This window comes from Chelonia mydas, chromosome 1 (assembly GCF_015237465.2).
Source record: "Chelonia mydas isolate rCheMyd1 chromosome 1, rCheMyd1.pri.v2, whole genome shotgun sequence".
Lineage (NCBI taxonomy): Eukaryota > Metazoa > Chordata > Testudines > Cheloniidae > Chelonia > Chelonia mydas.
In genome coordinates, this window is record NC_057849.1 from 251,721,899 (window position 1) to 251,743,766 (window position 21,868).

At 46.3% G+C, this 21,868-nt stretch overlaps 1 protein-coding gene across 3 annotated transcripts in view; it reads right to left on the reverse strand.

Moving 5' to 3' along the window:
- Positions 1-21,541, reverse strand: part of BPIFC (BPI fold containing family C) — a 49,428-nt gene extending 27,887 nt beyond the window's left edge. Inside the window, exons 1-5 of one of the 3 annotated variants that reach the window (XM_043542404.1) lie at positions 21,425-21,541; positions 18,756-18,798; positions 17,867-17,930; positions 15,272-15,453; positions 14,342-14,407 (exon numbers count right to left, since the gene is read on the reverse strand). The gene's annotated coding sequence lies outside the window, so the exon portion shown is untranslated. The other 2 variants (XM_043542420.1, XM_037880380.2) reach the window with 2 other exon arrangements.
- Between the last annotated feature and the right edge of the window lie 327 nt (positions 21,542-21,868).

Genomic DNA, 21,868 nt, shown 5'->3' on the forward strand with positions numbered 1-21,868 from the left:
AAAAAGCCTCATGCCTTACTAATGGCCTGAGGAACAATTGCTCCCCCACTGTGGATTGGATATGAGTGGGCAGTGAGGATCTGGGGACTCAGCCAGTGACTTTTCAGCATGTAGAAGAACTTTGCTGACGCTGTTCTGCTGAGCCTACAAAGGTGCGTAAACAGGCCAGGATCCATGGGCTCTGTATTCCTGCAGATACTAACCTTCTGTGAGACATGGTGGCTCCGCTACTTTTTCCCCAATCTGGTCTATTCTGCCACCAGCCCCACCCTCAGGAGCGATGATGTGGCAGAGCAGCAACTACCAAGAGATGCAGATCTGTCCTCCCCTTGGGCACCTTGTAACATCAACAGTGGAGGATGTGGAGCCACAGCCTGTACATAGATCATCACTGAAATGCAGTGGCGGGTGGCAGCAGCACACAGCTCACTGAACTATAGAGTGGAGAAGACATTTTGGATGAGCAAACCTGGGCAAACTCTTCTTCTTAAAGAAAGTGCCATCAGGTCTGTTTCCAGTGCATGGGGTGGTCTAGGCAATGAAGAGTCTGTGCAGGGTGACTCGGCACCCCCGTATCATGGCATAGAGGTCTGTAGCGGCTCTGCACAGCTCACCACTGTTGTGGTGAATGAGTGCAGCCAACCATGTTCTTTGGGCTTCTGTGACTAGAATATTGGAAGTGGAATACATTTATGGCAAGGCTGAATGGCAGGAAAGCTTAGAGAGCAAGATCTAGTAAACTGTGGAGTGGAGTGGTGGAAGCCTGGTCACTGTGGGCTTTTAAAATTAGATTGGACAAAGCACTAGAAAGTGTATGGAAGAAGGGAACAATCCCACAAGGAATTGGACCGTATGAGCTAATACAGAGGTTTTCCAATTGTGATCTGTGGTGCACTGCATGCAGGGCTGGCTGGTCACATCATGCTGGTTCTCCTTTCTCCCAGTGGCTATATTGCATTACCAGCAGCTAACCACATACATTACATGTCTCATGGTGTCTGTGTATATAATGTCTTCTGCAATTTCCACAGTATGCATCCGATGAAGTGAGCTGTAGCTCACGAAAGCTCATGCTCAAATAAATTGGTTAGTCTCTAAGGTGCCACAAGTCCTCCTTTTCTTTTTGCGAATACAGACTAACACGGCTGTTACTCTGAAACCATACATTAAACACTTGCCTAGTTTTACTTTGCCATGTAAGCAGTTCCTGTAGTGACCAGAGGGGATGGTATGCAGAGGCAGTTGTGAATGGGAGGGGAGGCAGGCTGCATGATGATCTTTGTGTGATGATGGCAGTCCACACCGGAAAAAAAAAGTTTGTGAATCCCTGATATAATGGGTCTTTCCTATTTCTAACTCAATGGTTCTCAAACTTTTTGTGCTGGCAACCCCTTTCACACAGCAAGCCTCGGAGTGTGAACCCCCTTATAAATTGAAAACACATTTTTTATATATTTAACACAATTTTAAAGTGGTATTTGTATTTTGTTAATATCACTTTTCACAGCAGACTTACTAGCTAGCTGGGAGGCATGTACTCGTGACCCCCACGTAATAACCTCGTGCCCCCCAGTTTGAGAACCCCTGCTAACTCCTATGGATCCTTTGATTCCTGGACTCATTTCACTCATAATCAGGGTTTAAACAGTCCAAAACGTAAAATTACTACGTAGAATTAGTCTAAATTGTGTGGAAAGGGGAGTGTTCAGTCTTTAACCTGCTCCACAGAACAATTTTGTACTTTTAGGAAAATTTGTCACATTTTCTTTAGCTGAACAAACATGGGTGAGTAAAACAAAGTATCATTCCACGTAAAGGAACAAAAAACCAAACAAAAACCTCTCCCTGCCCCAAGATTCTTAAGAATATAGAGAAGAACACACTTGCCATTTCTTTCCATTTTAAAATGTACCTATCCCTATAGCCCTAGGGACTTTTATAGTAATTTAAAATCAAAAACTTAAAGACATGCCTTACCATAGCTCAAGTCTGCCAACAAAATAACGCTGCAGAATAAGACCCATCACACTCAACTGAACAAACCATTCCTCTGCTCACCTCTTCCTCAGAAGCCAAAGAGAGGAGCCCTGCAGTGTGCTCTGGAGATCACCAAGATCAGGATGTGACAGAGCAAATGGGATACTGAATTCCAAAGTTGAGGACTCTATACAGAAAATCCCCTGCAGCCAGGCCCATCTCTTTTAAAGCAGGGAGTTTGGTGCTTAGTTCAAAGACCTTTACTGATTGCAGCAGCTGTGATGGTCTCTCATGTAACCAGTTCCCAAACCATTTAGGAGTTTATAGGTCAAAACTAACACCTTAAACTCCACTCCGAAATAGAGCTGGGTAAAAATCCCAAGATTTAAAAAAAAAATTCTGTTCCACATTGGGGGGAAAAACCCAAGCCTTTCAACCTTTTACATTAAAAAAAAGATACTGAAAGCAACCCATCCCAAAATAGCCAAGAGCTTGGTGATTTGGGTACTCACGTGGGATGTAGGAGACCTGGGTTCATATGCTGCCAAAGTGGGAGCTCTCTCAATCCCTCCTCTTGGGGCTGTTCCACTTTGTATAAATGTCAGTTGGCAGGGATCTGAAGCTGGGTCTTTCTTATCCTAGGGGAGTGCCTTGACCTCCAGGCTATATAGTCTTTCTCTCGTTATCAAGGGGGCTCGGATAATTGCTTCTAGTTGCTTCCCCCAACTAACCAACATTACCTGTCCTATCAGCACTGAAACTCAGCCAGATAGTGCTCCAATAACCTCCAATCTCTATGGGATATGGGGCAAATTGCTTCAATACACCAGATGGGTTAGCAGATTAAAAAAAGAGAATTATAAGATCTGGGTGTTTTTTTCCTGACTAACATATACTTTAACTTAGAGTAGCTATATAATATGCAAGTTACATGTTGACTCCAGTGTGTCTCACACATAATTACTCTGATACTTGTATCTCCAGTAACTGAGTATGATGAACAAAACAGCTCCCTCATTTACATAAACCACTCCTGTAATTCTTTTTCTTTCTCTGAGGTACAGTTTTCAAACACCTTCAGTTCCTTAAAAGGAAGAGAAAAAGCTTCTTTGTTTCCATCTATGTAGATTTCCAAGTTTTACAAGTCACTGTATTGACCAGCCTGCAGATATCTCAGCCTAGGCGCTCCTGTTTGATGTTTTATGGTTCCTTTGTGGACTAATTCCCTAAAAAGTTTAGATAAACCTTCCAGTAAAGGTTTCAGAGTAACAGCCGTGTTAGTCTGTATTCGCAAAAAGAAAAGGAGTACTTGTGGCACCTTAGAGACTAACCAATTTATTTGAGCATAAGCTCCATTTAAACAAGCTTGTGCACAAACAAAGACAGACTGAACCTCCAACACAGCTTTACCATTGTCTTCTACAAGTATTACAGTAAAACACAGACTCACAAGTAGTCAAATACTTGTTAATATATTACAATACTAACAACCTTTAAAGCTGCCTCTACAGAAAACTCCTTGTAGTCTATCAGCCAAACTCTTCATTTTCAGCCCATGCTGTGATCAGAAGACTTCTAGACTGAAAAACTTTCTTCTGTTATGAACCACCAAAGAGAGCTCTCCTGCCTGTACCCCAAATTCAGACAAGGAATCACTGTGCATAAAAACAAGACACAAAACATTTACCTGGCCTGTACCCCAGCACAGCACCGAAGCTTTACACCACTACAGTGTCGGGCTGTAGTACACAGCCTGGCTATGTTTTTTCTAGTTCTGCTCTTTCTCCAATTGGTCTTTACTGGGGAGTGTCAGTGTGTATGTTCTTTGCTGCTCAGTCAACAGGAAAATGACAATGTTAGATTAATATAGATGCAACAGCTAGAAGAATTAACCCTTCATGTACACTGAAATTCAACCCGAAGAAATGCCCATTAATACCTCTAGGGAACAATAACTCCAAACCTATATTTACAACGTGAGAGAGACACTAGCAGGAGTAGTCCAAGAGATCTATGGATGTTAGTCAACTGCAGAATAGATATGAGTTTGCAATACGATAAGACATAAAAAAAGGTCAGTGTCATTATTCCTACCCCCAGCTCTAGTAGCAATACCCACGGAAAGGGCCTGAGGGGAGAAAAACTCCATGCGGAGATGCGCTTCTGTCAAGGTCCCCCAAAATCATTCCATGTGGGGGCCTGTGTTTGATCACCCCATTTTATGAGCAGCAGTTCTGCCCAAGGAAACATGTGGAGTCTCAAAATTCCAATGGATCCATTAAAGGCAAGGGTCATCTTCCTCAATATCATCCTCCTGTTCCCATGTTTACACACACTGCCCTCCACATGCTGGCAGGACTCCCCAGTGGACTGCAGCTGCCCTGGGGCATCCTTCCAGTAATCAATATTGCTAACTCTCACGCTATATGATGCTTTCCCTTGAAGCCAGTGTGTTTACATGGGCACTGGAGGATGATAATGAGGAAAAAGTGTGTATATACAGCATCCCCTTGAGTGCTGGGAGAAGTGAAGCAGCCTCTTCCCATTCTGGGTTATAGTCAGAGGACTAAAACAAAGTATCTGTACGCCTGAAGTGTGGAGTCCTGGCTGACTGCTCTGATGTGGAGCTGCATGCCGACAGAGGAGTCAGGCCATTGCCCCCACCCAGGTCAACACGGGTCCAGGGTGGGAGAATACATCTCCCAGACTGCATTCCTAACACACCCCTCACTGAAAGGTGCCCACTTTTGCGACCCAGCCCTCTCTCTCCACCAGAGGCAGCTCTGTGGAGGTTACTATCATTCTAGTGTTTACACATCCATTTACAGTGTTATGACTCAAAAAGAAAAGGAGTACTTGTGGCACCTTAGAGACTAACCAGTTTATTTGAGCATGAAAGTGTTATGACTCAATATTCACAATGGAAAAAGATACAAACTCAGGGATTGTTTTAATTAAAGCAATTTAATTAAAGCAGAATTTCAGATGATGGCAAAATGCAGCCCAAATGGTGGATCCTTACTAAAATCCTGAGCAATAATGTTTCTTTTCAGCCCTATGATTTGCTGCTGTTCCCAGTGTGGAAGCAGTTATATGGGGGGGATTGTGCTGTGTGTGCACATCTGTGTGTTTTAATGAGACCTTTACAATCACACTTATGCAAATTGTCCCAGCAGTAGCCCCTGAGCCTGTCAGGCTGGACACAGAGAATGCATGCTGTGATGTTCCAAAAGAAACAGGGTGCCAACGTGTTCTAAAATCTTAGCAGGTGCCCGTGAACTCCTACCCACCTCCATGGGTACTGCTTGGGAGTCACCTAATATGGATGGACATGAGCAAGCACTCGAAGAAGAAAAGGCAGTTACCTTTTCCATAACTGGTGTTCTTCGAGATGTGTTGCTCATGTCCATTCCATGACTCCATATTCCATTCCATATTAGGTGACTCCCAAGCAGTACCCATGGAGGTGGGTAGGAGTTCACGGATGTGTAGATTGCAACACAGTTCTGCCGAACCCAGTGTCATCCCTGGCCTGCTGAGTGATGGCATAATGAGCGGTAAATATGTGAACAGAAGACTATGTTGCGGATCTACAGATGTCCTGGATAGAGATGTGTGCCAGGAAGGCCGCCAAGGACGCCTGAGCTCTAGTTGAGTGGGCTCTGACAATCGGCAGTGGCGGGACCCCCGTCAGGTCATAACAGGTCCTTATGCAAGACGCAGGGCCGTTCTTACCCATACGCAAAGTATGTAGCTGCGTAGGACACCAGAGAATTTGGTGCCCTGCGCAGCTGCATGCTGCTCCAACCCCTGCTCCGCCTCTTCTCCAGGGCCTCCCAAGCCAGCCCCACCCCCCCTGCGGAGGCCTGGGGCCAGCCCCCCCGCGGAGACCTGGGGCCCCACACACACACCCCGCGGAGGGGCTGCGTAGGGCCCCAGAATAGCTAGGGACGGCCCTGGCAAGAGGTGATCCAATTGGAAATCCTCTGCGAGGACACCGGCTTACCCTTCATCCTATCTGCTGTAGCAATGAAGAGCTGAGTTGATTTACGGAAAGGCTTGGTATGTTCTAGGTTAAAACCCAAGGCCCTTCGGACGTCCAGCGCATGAAGACGCCTCTCTTCGCTGGTCTTCTGAGGTTTGGGACAGAACACCAGCAGGAAGATGTCCTGGTTCATATGGAAGATAGACACCACCTTTGGCAGGAAGGCTGGGTGGAGCCGCAGCTGAACCTTGTCTTTGCAGAAGACCTAGTACGGTGATTCTGATGTCAAGGCCTTAATCTCAGAGACTCGTCTCGCCAATGTCACTGCCACCAAGAAAGCGACCTTCCATGACAGGTGGGAAAAGGACCAGAAGCCCAGAGGCTCAAAGCACGTGAGCCTAGAGAGGACCAAGTTAAGATCCCACTGCAGTACAGGGGTCCATATCTGCGGGAAGAGTCTCTCGAGACCTCTCAAGAATCTGACCATCATGTCATGCAAAAACACTGTCCTTGGATCAGCAGGTGAAAAGTGGAGATGGTCGTGAGATGCACTCTAATGGAAGAATGTACCAGGCCCTGGTTTCTCAAATGCAGCAGGCAGTCTAAGACAGACTGTTTGGAAGAAAGGAGGGAGAGATGCCCCGCTCAGACGCCCAGAGGGAAAACCTTGTCCACTTGGCCAGGTAAGTCCGTCTGGTTGAGGGCTTCCTACTTCCCAGGAGGACCTGTTGGACCTCCTCCGAACAGGTCTGTTCCTCCGGGTTCAGCCACGCAGCATCCACACTGAGAGGTGGAGGGACGAGAGGTTGAGGAGTAAGAGCTGACCGTAGTCCTGTGACAGCAGGTCTGGTCAGTTGGGCAGGGGCCAGGGAGGGGCCACTGACAGGTTCATGAGTGTGCTGAACCATGCTAGCAAGGCCACGCTGGGGTGTTCATGATAACTTGTGCCCTGTCTCTCTTGATCTTTGTCAAGGCCTTGCTGATGAGTGGAATCGGAGGAAACGCATACATCAGGCGGACATACATGACAGGAGGAAGGCATTGGAGAGGGAGCCCTTGCCCACATCTTGCCGAGAACAAAACCAATGACATTTCCTGTTTTGCCTTCTGGTGAACAGGTCCACAAGGGGAGTTCCCCACCTCTGGAAGTTCATGTAGGCTACCTCCAGATGGAGCAACCACTCATGATAAGAGGAGAAGGCCCTGCTGAGGTGATCTGCGAGTGTGTTCTTGATGCCAGGGTGGTGACAAGCCTCCAGGTGGATCTCGTGGTTGGTGCAGAAGTTCCAGAGACAGAATACCTGTTGGCAGAGAGCCGACGAGTGCGCTCCCCCTTGCCTGTTGATGTAGAACATAGAAGCTGTGTTGTCCGTTGGGACTCTCACCACCTTGCCCGACAGGTGGGGTAGCAAGACCCCGCATGCCAAGTGGACCGCCCTGAGTTCTTTGACCTTTATGTAGAGCGTCTTCTCCTGTGGGGACCACATACCCTGGGTCTGGAGATCTCCGAGGTGCGCACCCCAGACGACGTCTGAAGCATCCGAACCAACTTGATGGAGTGAGGGGGGTTGTTGAACAGAACTCCCTCTAGGACCTTCTTGCGATCGGTCCACCATTGCAGTGAGGTAAGTATCACTGGGGGGATAGTAACGATCTTTTCCAGGTGATCCCTGGACTGGGAATAGGCCGCCGTCAGCCATTGCTGCAGGGGCCACATCCGGAGCCTGGCATGGTGGACAACGTATGTACAAGTTGCCATGTGGCCCAGCAGATGCAGGCAGACCCTGGCTGTAATTGGGGAACGTGGACACCTCTGTGATAAGATCTGTCAGTGCCCGAAACCTTTCTAGTGGCAGGAATGCTCTTGTGCAGGTCGAGTCAAGCACCATCCGCATGAATTCTACCCTTTGCACTAGAACTAACGTGGACTTTTTGTCATTCACCAGTAGGCCCAGAGAGTGGCATGTGGTTCGTAGCACCATGACGTCCTTTTAGACCTGAGACCTGGAGCTGCCTTTGACCAGCCAGTCATCGAGGTATGGGTAGAGCTGGATACCCCGGCGCCTAAGGTAAGCCACCACCACCATCAACATGCACTTGGTAAACACCCTCGGTGCCGTCGCCAGGCCAAACGTAAATTGGTAGTGGCTGGGTCCAACCACGAATTGGAGAAAACGTCTGTGTCCTTGGAAGATCGCTATGTGGAAGTATGCGTCCTTTAGGTCAAGGGCAGCATACCAATCTCCCGGATCCAGGGAGGGGATGATAGAGGCCAAGGAGACCAAAACAATGCTAGCCGAAGCAGCAGATACTTCAGCACTATCACTGGTGGCAAGAAGGAACTGAGGGTGGGGAAGCTGGCAGTGCCCCTTATACTGTGCCATGCGGGTGCTACTCCAGAGGGCGCCAGAGCCAGTCCCCTACGGATACTGCTGAGGGAAAAACTTCCAGCACCGGTGCATGTGGCGAGCACACACACCTAATATGGAATGGACATGAGCAAGCACTCGAAGAAGAACATGCCCATGCCCAGAAATGACATTTCAGTTGCTTATAAATTCGTTATTTGTAAAGCTCCCCCCTTGCCACGCCAAACTTAAAGGAGCACAAACTCTGCAAGGACAACTATATCCATGCCAAGTTTCCAACTTCCTGAGTGAAATACTGACCTCACTGAAATCAATTGAATTTGCCATTAACTTCTATGGGGGCGGGATTTCACTACTACACTTTTGCATTAACCCTGGTCAAAAGAGGGATGATTAGAATTTTATTTTTACAATAGAAGAAATGAGAGTCAACGAGTCATGTTGTCTTTTGTGACCATCTGAACTACCAACACCTTCTTTTGTCACTTCAAACCTGCTCAGGAGAGAGGCTAATAGACAGGATTTGCCAATTACACCAGACAGTAATTATTCCCTACTGATGAACCAGTTTCAGCGGATGACCTCTTGTGACATTTGGGTTCAGCACCATGTTAAAGGACTTGAAATCCTCTATTTACATCCATTTCTTCTGGCTGGGGAGAGTGCGGGTTTTGATGCAAGTGTAATGATGGTAGTGGAATCATATTTATGAGGGAGGATGGCCTGAGATTAAAGTTTGCTCCTGTTTACAAAGGCTCAGGGGGAGGTCTATAAAGCCCTATACAGACAATTCTGTTCCCTCTCTCAGAGGTCAGGAGCAGAGGTTGGCAGGGAAAGGTGTGCCTGAGGGATTGATGGCTCTGAGTCATTTTAGTGTGGACAAAGCTTTGGAGCTGCACAAAGCAATTTAACTTTTCCATCATGGATTAACTGGTTTCTTTGTTTGGAGGTTTACCTGTTAAATGATACCTAATGTTGCATGGTGTGTATGCTTGCACCTTGTATTGTGCTGATCCCCTCCCCTGGCTTTTGGTAATATTCACTCTGTTTGGCTGTAGTTTGACCAAGCACTCTTCCAATATTGCAGAATCAGCGCTATATTCCTTATCGCCACTACCTGGGCTGCTTAAAAACACTGCCCACGATGTCATGATACTGCAAAGCAAAGCACAAACTTGACTGAAATAAGCATCAGGGCTATTAGCCAGAGAAGGACATTCAACTAAAACAAACAATTCCCCCCCCCACCCCCGCCTTTGAACTCCTCTTTTCCTGCCTCTTCTTTTCCAGCCACCCCTTTTTCTGCAGAAAAATACAATAAAATGTAGACACCAAAAAGGACTCTTGCCTGTCAGGGTCAGGAACTTTTAAGCTGCTGCTCTAGACTAAACTGAAGTGTAACAACCAGACATAGGGATGAACCAATTCAGATAAAATAAAATTGAAAATGAACTTTTGTCCAAAATTCAAACAACTTATTGAGGTTTGAAAATTATCTGTTATGGATTTGTAATGATTATTTTTCATTTTCATCTCGGTGGCATCTCACTTCAAAAAGGCTGAAGTAGCAGAGGTAAACTTGCTCCCATGAGCTTTCCAGCCCAATTTTGCAGATGTATTTTGGGACAGATATCTCAACTAAGGCCCTGATCCCACAATGAGGTACATCCACACAAAGACCCATTGACTTCAACAGGGATTCCACTCATATGGAGCTCATTACAGGATCAGGATCTAAATATTTTGACATTTACCCACCATTGCTATAATTTTTATATACTTGTGAGTGGCCCAGGTTTGCTGCACCTCACTCATGCTCTTTCCCTTGCTGCAATACTGTAAAGGCTGTTTTCTTTTTATAAATAGAAAGTCAGCTTGACCAGTCTCCTAGGGAAAACAACCCATTCCTGCTGTTAGCCCCAGGCAGCAGACAGCTTCCTGCAGGTGAAATTGTTCAAAGGGAAATAAATCAAGGGATTTTTTTAGAAGGGAATTTTATTCTATTGAATGTTTTCAAACATCCATCCCATTGACTTCAGTGGGAGCTGTGATTCAGCCTGGGGTAAATAAGAACATTGTCAGAACACAAACAGTTATGACAAACAGCAAGTTCTTCATCAGTGAATTCCTTCATCAGTGAATTATCTTTCTCACAGCCTGACTGAGGCTATGTCTACACTTAAATAGCTACAGCTGCACCGCTATAGGACTTCTGTGTAGACGCTCACTACAGCAATGGGAGGGGTTCTCCCATTGCTGTAGTTAAGCCACCTCCCCAAGAGGTGGTGGCTAGGTCAATGGAAGAATTCTCCTGTCGACCTAGCGCTGTCTGCACTGGGGGTTAGGTCAGCTTACCTACGTCGCTCAGGGGGGTGGATTTTTCACACCCTTGAGCAATGTACCTAAATCAACCTAACTTCATAGTGTTGGCTTAAAGCAAAACCAATTCTGACAGGCCCTAATCCCCACAAGCAATCCCCTTTTTTTCCCCCACCATCCAAACTGATGCTGGTGTTTGTAGTCTAATTTTGCATTACTGTTGTCTCTGATTTTGCAAACGCTTATGCACATATTTTAAGCATTTGATTTATCTCACGGATTTCAATGGGAGTACTCATGTGAGTCAAGTTAAATGTGTGTTAGTGTTTGCATGAGTGGCAGCTTACACTGTAAACTCTTTGGTGCAGGGACTGTGTCTCTCTGTATTTGTACAGCACCTAGCACAATGGAGCCCCGATTAGGGTCTTTGGGTGCTACTGCCACACAAATAAACTAACAATTTATAGTTGAATGCATGGGGGAGGGGGGATTGTTTTTAAAACTTTTCAATCTTTAGAAACAAGACTGGAAAGGAAGTACTCACTCAATTTCTCAGCTCTCAGGGTCTGTATTAGAACTCTACTAATCCAGCTCACTGATTGCTGACCTATCCTGAGAAGGGAAGTAGTTCTGGTGATGTTAGGGTTTGAGCTCAGATAATTCAGGAAGGGAGGCATTTAACTCAGAGTAAAAACTGATGTTTTGTTTGGGATATCCCGGACCCTGCGATATAGTGATTAAGCTCCTGTAAGTGCCCTGGGCAATCTAATTGATTTAGAAAGTATAGTTAAAAGCCACTCTGCATACTTTTTAATTAGCTTTCAAGGCTAGATCCCAGGAGGCTGCTCCCATCCTTGAGGAGCCCTTGTTCCCAAGCACACTACAGTCTACCTTGCCCATTCAGGAGAAATTGCCAATACAACTGAAAACAAAAAGTGTTGTTCACCAGGGTGCCCACAACTATCCTTGATTTGCTACTGGTGATGTGGTAAGGAGAAGGAGCCCATGTTTCCCACCTATGCAAACTTCTCTTCTCAAGGATGCTTGAGTTATTTATGAAAGAGTTATGGTGGATCTATGGCTGTAATAGACCTGTAAGAGCCCAGATATGACCCTTGAAAGGCTTAGGCCTCTTTCTTCTCCCTCAGGTAAAATAAACATTCAATCTCTGGGATGAAATCACCAGTTTCTACGATCACTCTCTGTTTGCTCTTTCTTCCTGTGCCCAGTCTGGGGTCAAAGGAAAACAGTCTCTCCACTTGCCTGGCTTATTCTCAAGATAAATGCAAATCAGTTTGAACTGGAGCCGTAGCAGAAACTGAAAACCAGCCCAATGTCTGTACCAAAGGGTAGTGCTAAACGGTCACATACCCTTAGCCAATGACGAATGGCCTCCCCAGTTGGGAAGAAGACTACTGTGTCTGGAAGGAGTCTATATAGAGGAAGTGGGTTTAGATCACATTTTATTGAATCTCTTATTTAACTAGCTAAAGACCTGATCCAAAGTCCATTGAATTTAATGGAAAGCCACTGGCTTCTATAATCTTTGGATCAGGTCCTTCAAAAGTACAGGGGTAAAGCATTAATGAAATTCCAAGTTGATACTAAATTGGGAAGAGTTGTAAACAGCAGTGAACACAGAGAAATTATTCAGAGTGACCCAGAGAGAGATTAGAAACATGGGAAGGGTAGGAGAGAGATGGGCTTGTGATTCAGGTAGTGAGGTGAGAGGCAGGAGCTCATGGTTCTATTCCTGACTTGGCCATAGCTTTCCTTATTCTCTCCGTGCCTCAGTTTCCCATCTACACAACAGGGATGATAGCACTCAGATGACTATTGTGATCTGGGAAGTGCTCACACGTTATGGTGATGGGGCCCTGTGATGGTTTAAAAATCTCACACTGGGGAGCAAGGAGTTAAGGAACAAACTCTGGGCCCAGGCAGTCGCATCCAGGCACACCTGCACAAGCCAGGCAGGGCTTTAAAAGGGGAAGCAGAGCAGCAGCTCAGAGGCAGGCAGTGGAAGGGAGTAGACAGCTGCTCTGAAGGGAAAGTACTGCTCAGGAGCTCACTGCCTAGGGCAGTGGTGGGCAACCTGCAGCCCCTCAGGGTAATCTGCTGGCAGGCCGCCAGACAGTTTGTTTACATTTGCATGGTCTCCCACAGCCCCCAGTAGCCACGGTTCACCATTCCCAGCCAATAGGAGCCGTGGAAAGGTGTTGGGTGGTAATGGCCACACAAGGAGTTGGGTGTAGCTGTCCACCACTGGGCCCTCGACTAGAGCCTGGGGGAGAGGGTGTGCCTGGGCTCCCCTACTCACTCCTAGAAGATAATACAACAACATGAGCCTTCACCGCCTGTGAGAGGTCAGCAGGAAAAGACTGTCTGTTCAAGGACCCAGCCCTGTGCTGAAAGGGAGGACTGGAAATCCTTGCGACAGGGGCGCTGAAGGACAAGACTGTGCTTCAACAGGGAGATCATAGAATATCAGGGTTGGAAGGGACCTCAGGAGGTCATCTAGTCCAACCTCCTGCTCAAAGCAGGACCAATCCCCAATTTTTGCCCAAGATCCCTAAATGGCCCCCTCAAGGATTGAACTCACAACCCTGGGTTTAGCAGGCCAATGCGCAAACCACTGAGCTATCCCTCCCCTATCCTGCCACCTCCCTGTCTGACCACTAGGCAGCACTGTTGGCAGCTGTGCACCTTCTACAGGCCCCTGTAAGCACCTAGGTAGATTCAACTTGGAGAAGTGTAAGCGAACGTATCTGGGAGATAAAAATTCAAAACACTGACCTTCCATCAGTGTGACTGACCTTCCATGAGAGTGAAACACCTTGAAAACAACAGTGCTGACAGAAGTGACAATCAAACACTGGAAAAGACATGCAATATGGTAGTAAAAAAGGCCAGTATAATTTTGGGCTAGATACAGAGAGACTTCACATTATTTAGCAAGTAGGTAATCGATACGGCTCTGAGGTGACTGCATCTGTAATATTGTTTTCTGGGCAACTCATTGCTAGAAAGAACAACAAAAATGAGCATGGTACAAAAATACATCAGGAGTACTCCACTGTCCCAAAACGCCACCAAGAAGAGCCATGAGAGGATTCTGTCCCGCCTTCTAATCAAACTCCAAGGATCCCCTTTTCATCACAAAGAACCCTGAAGATTTCAGCCCTCGCAGCAAGAAGAAGAGTTTCCAATTTTAAGCACTTTGATGGGCCCCACTTCACATTCAACAGAACAGATGAATTCAACAGGAAGCAGAATAAGAAGTTCATACTAGTCCTCTAGACTAGCGGTTCTCAAATTTTGGCAACCTGAGGACCCCCATTTTGATTTAAAATTTTTCACAGCCTCCAAGCCCTCTGCTCAGCTCCAGGCCCCACCCCCACTCCCACTCCACCCCTATCTCCATGGCCCCAACCCACCTCTTCCCGCCCCATCACTGCCCCGCCTCTTTCTGCCCCTCCCCTGAGCGCACCCCTGTATGCAGGAGGCGCTGGGAGGGGGGGAGGGAGTGGGGGGACTTGAGGGAGGAGGAGGAATTTCTCAGCAGGGCCCGCAGACTCCCTGGAGTACTCTAGTGGACCCCCAAGGGTCCACAGACCCCAGTTTGAGAAACACTGCTCTAGACCATGAGTAACAATGACTCAATAGCTGCATTTTTACTTTTGTGACATACATTCTTCCTTCTTCCTCCAGATCAGAGTAGCAGCAGGAAGGCTTCACTCCTCTCCAGTCCTGAATTCTAAGGTTGAAAAGAAAAGGTATTTTGGTTCAGCATTCAGACTGGTGGTGTTGGCTGTAAACTTCCTGGCCCACCAAATGATTGCTCCTTACTTAGTGTCTGGAAATCAGCAGATAACCCTCAGAGAACATCAGTCACAAATATCACCTTAAATTACAGATTGTACAATGCAGCTTTTCCTCTGTATGGGGGATAGGGACCGGGAGGCCAGATTCTGTACTGTCTCTCTCAAAGGGTACAGCCTTGGAGCAAGGGTGGCTTTACGTCACCTTTGTGCCTCCTGGATTCTAGGCTGCTTTAGGGGCTGGACTAGGCTCTGGCATAAATTAAAACAGCCCTGTGGCTGCTCTATATTTTAAGGCAGCCTCACCTAAAGTTGCCTTTGGGCTGCTCCACAGCTCCGATTGTTCAGGCGACTCTTCCTCCTGCCTCTGGCTGAGACTGCCCATAAATTATGGGGAACTAGGGGGATGATATAGAGCTTGGTATATCAGCCTTGTGCTACTCCTGCATTGGGGGAATTCTTTTTACCCTCTTATTGCCACTAAAGCATCATAAAGTTGTCGCAATGGGAGGGGGTTGGGAGGGAATTCTGGCCTAGGGCTTGTACTATATAAAATCCTCTATAATGGAGACTAAATTTCAGCTACCTCTAGAATTACACAACCAAGGTGCAGATGTGTATATTCACAGACCTATGTACACTGGCAAAGCTTGGTAGGGCAGAAACATTCCAATATAATGGGGTAGAGCTGGCAGAAGAGTTTCTACACCACCCCCGCTACTGCCTGTCAGTTCTGAAGGTGTAAATTGGGGAAATGGGTAGGGGGGGAGGCTTCCCTGTGCCGCAGCAGCTTTACTAACCCCTTTTACGACTCTTGGCAGTCAACACAAGTTAGAGCAGCCTTCAGGCAACACTAGTTTACTTCAGGGGACTGGCACTTAGGGATTAAAGCTAGCTTTAAAAAGATGCCTTTGTGCTCCCTCCTCGTAGGTTGTGCTGTGCTCGCTGCCGTGGACCACAACGTATGGAGAGCATAATACACCTGTAATGAAGAGAGATGACTGGAGCAATCTGACTGGCTATTTAATTCTCTCTTAATTATTTCTATTTAATTGTTAATTTTCTTAGGCAGCCCTGTACATAAAAATTAAGGGCTAGATTCTGCAGCTGTTACACACCTTGCAAATAGTCCCACGGATGTCAACATGAGACCTCAACAAGGGGCGGTAGCAGAATCTGGCCCTAAGTTATTGCAGCGTGAAAATGAAAAACGATAGCTGTTGAAACCGAAGGTATTTTGGGTAGGTTAATGGCCAGCTGGGACAAATATCCCCAGCAGATCATTAATCTTCAGAAGAGGCCCTGTGTCATCTTTATTACTACTACTACTATATAGCAAACAAAACCTTCATTTAGTGGCAGTTAAAGTAGTGGCAGGACACATTCCTTCCACCCAAACGTTTTTTAAAAAATGGAAATAAGTCAAGGGGAAAGACTGGTGCATGCCTTTCCACAATCCCATATTATCTATAGTGCTGTTGATAACCTACTCCAACACTCCAAAAGACTTATTTCCATCAACAGATACCAATAAGTGATATGTACCCCAACTTCAAACTTGCACTCTAACACAAAACCTTAACAGTGACCTCATAACGTTTTTATATCAGCAAATCAACACACCTACGCATTTAGAAAGTTATTCTACCAGAACACAGCTCAGGTCACTGGTTATTCATGGGCCAGTTATTTATATTCAGAAGAAGGCCAAATGCTGCTCTGAGTTATATACATGATGCAACTGCACTAGCTTCCTGGTTTTGCATGAGTTTAACAAGCCTAGAATTTAACTTGATGGGTCAAATTAATATCTGGTGTATGAGTGTGTTTTTCCATTGACTTCCACGGGGTTGCACTCACTCCTCCCCCCCCCCCCGGATTTGAATTTGGTCCACTAAGTACATTTAGCCACTTGATGGCAGCAAATTTGCTCAGTTGTATTTCTTTTCCTCAAAGAAAAATAAGTTTGTTCCTAAAGGAAAGTTTTGTTGGTATGAAATTTCTCATCTTATACACAAGCACTCTTTACTGTTGAATAAATTAAAGCTCCAGCATCCTGCCAACAAATTTTCCAATAGAAACCAATTATCCAGCCTTGAAAGAGGACTAGCTGTTTAATAAGAGAGACAGATTCTCATTTGGTTAACTTTAAGAACAGGTCTAGGAAGGGTAATATGGGTCAGGTTAGGTAGAGGGAATCCCCTCTTCAGTTTAGCTTAAAAAAAGGGGGGGGCAAATTTAAATACATATGTACATAATAATAAATATTTGTATTGCATCTTTTATCTGAGGAACTCAAGATGCTGTACAAGCATTACTCATTCAATCACCACAACTGGAAGGCACGAAAAAGCCCGTGGAAAAAACAGTATATAATCACGTAATTAAAGACTGTGTCACAGTGCGTCTGCAGGAGGGGGCTGAATGAAGGTTGCACAGGCACTTTCATTCTAGCATTTCCTAACTTTTGAGTGCTTGACTTTGAAACCTTAATGTTCTTTTAAAGTAATTATTCTGGATGTAATTATCTAATTATTTAAAAAAACAATTTGAAAAGAGAAATTCTATCATGTGGAACCACAGTAGGTTCCAGCATGGGTCATCGGCAGGGTTCAAACCTTTAGGTCCATAGCACAGACCTCTACCACTTGAGCTATTTAGAGTAAATGGAAGGATTTAGACTGTTATCCTCTCAGGACAGGCACTAGAGAGGGATGAGCTACAATTTGCCAGCGGTTGCATAGTTATCTGCTGACAATGGAGGAAAGCTGGAGATCAGGACTTCTGGGTAGAATTCCAGGTGCTGAAGGGAAGTGAATCTAGTGGTTGACCCTTCTGCTCTGTCCACCCGTCAAAGCTCCCTCTCTCCCCCCACTGCTCCTGGCTGCCCTACCCCAGCTCCTGTCCCAGACCCACTCTGCTTCTCTCCGGCCCTTGCGCCTTCTTGCTCCTACCCTACTCTCCCTCTCATCTATCCATATCCCCCCTCCTCCCTTCCTATCTTCCCCTCATCCACGCACCCACCCAATCCTGGCTCCTACACCCTTCTGTCTCTGATCTTATCTACCATCTCTGTTCCTATCCACCCCTTCGATCCCATTAGTCAGGCCTCCTTCCCGTCCCTTTTCAACCCTAACCCCTAGCTCCTGCATACCCTTCTCCCTTAGTCATGCCCCCACACTTCTGCATTCTCTTCAGGATGTTCCTCCTCCTCCTGCTCCAGACTGTCCAGATGTCAGCAGTGGGAGTAGTGAGAGCACAGAAGAGAGCTGATGTGAAATGGTGATCTAGCAACATAAAGCCCCATATCACATTACCAATCCCTGGAGCCATGCAATCCCTGGGGCATTTAGTTAGAGATAAAGGCCATCATAGGAACTGGCCATTACCCTTACCATTGGCTGCTGGGATTGCTTCATTCTGTAAAACATGAGACAGAAAATTCTCCAGAAGTGAGACCTGCCATGGGGGAGAAAATGAATGTAGTGACCACTTCCTGATATCCATGAAACTCCTCCATGCTAGGCCTGGGATGGAGTTTTTAGGCTAGGAGTCTTGTTCAGCTGATCAGACCATATGTGGGCAGAGAAAACGGCAAGTGAAGATTTTGAGGCAAGACACAAAGTTCTAGGATAATGATCTGTTTTCACACAGTTACAATAGTGTAAATGTAAAATTATTTACTTAGAATATTTTGCCTGTTGCTTCACTGTAGGGCTGGAGAGATTTTAATTCCCCTCTATTCAGCTACCCAGAACCAATCAATTGTCATTTAAAGGTGGCAGGCCTTCTCCATGGTATGCTACTGCATTGCTGTTTCAAGGCTTTTGTGAGTAGCATCCTTTACTCCTTCCCCATAGCTTAATGATTAGCCATCTGTGCCAGTTCCAGCACTGCCTGTCTCTTATCCTGCAGTTAATATTCTAACCTGCAATTGGTGCTTCTTTTTCTCCTCTGGGTTTTGAATGCTAGCATTATGTTACATAGTAACGATTTTATAACATTTTGTGATCTGTGAGGAAAGATTAGACTGGAAAACATCTTTTTTTCTTGGAGTGGTTATTGAAAAGAAGAGGAACAGTAAAGAATACACAGTTTTAAAGCAGAAAAGATATTGGCAGAGAGAGTCCCCAAAAGGAGAGAAAGAGAGAAAAGAGCCAGCCAGGGCTAAAGTCTAATGAGCTAAAAACTAATGTGGGAAATTTCAGCTTCCTGTATTCTGGATTGATCCTGTCCCTGAGATTCTTGGTTCTTGTTTCCTGGACATTGAAACCATCAACTTACCTCAAAAAAGCCAAAGTTGGAGGGGGCCAGGGAGAAGTGGAATCTGAAGGGAAAGAAGTGAGAGCAGAGGACTCATTATAAAGGATGGAGGCACATTACTAACACAATGTGCAGTCATCCTTTCGGTACTTCAGGCCACACGATATGCCTGCAAAGACAAACTTTTATGGCAATGTGTCCTATGTAGTACATGCACAGGAGTGGTTTTCTTAGGGCGTTGCCCAAAAGAGTGGCTCAGGTATAGGTGCCGACTTCATGGGTGCTCCAGGGCTGGAGCACCCATGGAAAAAAATTAACAGGTGCTTAGCACCCGCTGGCAGCAAGCTCCCCCTCCCACCAGTGGCCCCGCTGATCAACTCCTCCCCCTCCCTCCCAGTGCCTCCTGCCCGCCACAATCAGCTGTTTCGCAGTGTGCAGGAGGCGCTGGGAGAGAGGGGGATGAGCGGGGAAAGGGTACGCTCGAGGGAAGGGATGGACCTGGGTGGGAAGAGGCAGGGCGGGGGTGGGGTCTTGGGAGAAGGGGTGGGGACAGGGCCTGGGGCGAGGCGGGGGCAGGACCTGGAGCAGAGTGGGGGGTTGCGGCTATGGGCTCAAGAGAAGTTCATCCAAGAATGCGAGTGCACTTTTTCCTCTAAATTTCATTGTGTAAGTCTCTCTGATTCATACGCTTCATTAAAGAACCCTTGACTCTCAACAGCTCTATATCCAGATTCATACAGGAGAAAGCCAGTTCTAGAATCCTTGAGATCTTACTCAAATATATTTGTTTTATATCGAGTATTTTAATGCCTATAAGAGCTGGGAAGAAAAATTCCATTCTCGTATTGCTGTTGCTCGTGATGGCCTATCCGCAAATTCTTCAGGGTTCAATTCAATTTGGATAAGCTCCCAATCGAACCCAAACATTTTACTTCCCAGTATAGCCAATAGGTTCTCAGGGCATGGTACCCTCAATGCCTGATAAAAATGTGCTGAAGTGCTCACAGCTGCCCAGGACACTCTCACTGTAAGACTTAGGGTATGTCTACACTGCAATTAGATACCCACGGCTGGTCCATGCCAGCTGACTTGGGCTTGGGATGTGGGGCTGTTGAATTACAACGTAGACTTCTGGGTTCAAGCTAAAGCCTGGGCTCTAGGTACCTCCCACCTCACAGAGTCTGCAAGTCTACACTGCAATTAAACAGCCTCGGAGCCTGAGCCAGCTGGCACGGGCCAGCCACGGGAGTCTAATTGCAGTGTGGACATACCCTTAGTGCCCCACAACTCTACTTATGAGCTTCTTCCTCGTGAATGTCTACACTGCAAAGACATCCATGGCAGCGAGTCTCAGAGCCCAGGCAATTGACTTGGGATTGCAGGGCTCAGGCTGCGGCGCTAAACTGAGCAGTGAACACGTTCCCACTCGGGCTGGAGCCCGGGCTTTGAGACCCTTCCCCCTCACCAGGCTATTAGCTCCGCAGCCCGAGCTCCACAATCCCAAGTCAAAAAGAAAAGGAGTACTTGTGGCACCTTGGAGACTAACAAATTTATTTGAGCATAAGCTGTCATGAGCTACAGCTCACTTCATCGGATGCATACAGTGGAAAATACAGTGGGGAGATTTTATATTCACAGAGAACATGAAACAATGAGTGTTACCATACAGACTGTAACGAGAGTGATCAGGAAAGGTGAGCTATTACCAGCAGGAGGCGGGGCGGGACGGGACTGGACAGTCTCTACGTAAAAGAATAAATGGACACAAATCAGACGTCAAGAATTATAACATTCAAAAACCAGTCAGAGAACACTTCAATCTCTTTGGTCACTCGATTACAGACCTAAAAGTGGCAATTCTTCAACAAAAAAGCTTCAAAAACAGACTCCAAAGAGAGACTGCTGAACTGGAATTAATTTGCAAACTGGATACAATTAACTTAGGCTTGAATAAAGACTGGTAGTGGATGTGTCATTACACAAAGTAAACCTATTTTCCCTTGTTTATTTCCCCCCCTACTGTTCCTCACATGTTCTTGTCAACGACTGGAAATGGCCCACCTTGATTATCACTACAAAAGGTACTTACCCCTACCCCTCCCACCCCACTCTCCTGCTGGTAATAGCTCACCTTTCCTGATCACTCTTGTTACAACCTGTATGGTAACACCCATTGTTTCACGTTCTCTGTGTATATAAATCTCCCCACTGTATTTTCCACTGTATGCATCCGATGAAGTGAGCTGTAGCTCACGAAAGCTTATGCTCAAATAAATTTGTTAGTCTCTAAGGTGCCACAAGTCCTCCTTTTCTTTTTGTGGATACAGACTAACACGGCTGCTACTCTGAATCCAAAGTCAGTTGACTTGGCCTCTGGAGACTTCACGCTGCAGGTTTTTCTTTGCAGTGTAGACATACCTGGAGTGGCTGTGGACATCTAACTCTCCCTTCCTGTAACAATAATACTGGACAGTCCTCTTGTGATCTGTTGTAATAATTAAGATGAAACAAATGGGCCCAAAGGTATTAACATGACTAACTATTCAACATCAAACAGTTTTAAACAAGGTTCAGGGTTTGGTATATAAAGACCCCAACCTGCTTCGGGAAAAACGGTTAAAGCATTTGAAAGGCAAATTATTCAGGAAGGCTTTCATTTTAACAACATCCCTTGCTCCTTTTCCCCCTACCTGCAGAGACCTTTTACAAGGAAACTCCACCAATCTGAGTCTTTTACTGAAGGAAAGAGAAGAAGTTAGTTGAGAAGAGCTGGAGCTGTTATTGCTGTTAAAGTCTGATCCCATTTCCTAAAAGAGAAACAGAAAAAAGGGAGAGAAAAGAACAGCAAAGATAAATAAAATGCAGCTTATGTCCATAGGCGCTGACTCTGTGAATGCTCCCACCGAAAAAAATTAGTGGGTGCTAAGTGGGTAACCCTGCCAGTGGCCCCAATGATCAGCTCCTCCCCCTCCCTCCCAGTGCCTTCCAACTGCTGCAGTCAGCTGTTCCACAGCATGCAGGAGGCACCGGGAGGGAGGGGGAAGAGTGGGGATGGGGCATGTTTGGGAGAGGGGGCGGGCAGAGGCAGGGCGGGGGCGGAGCAGGAAGAGGTGGGAAGGGGTGGGGGCTTGGGA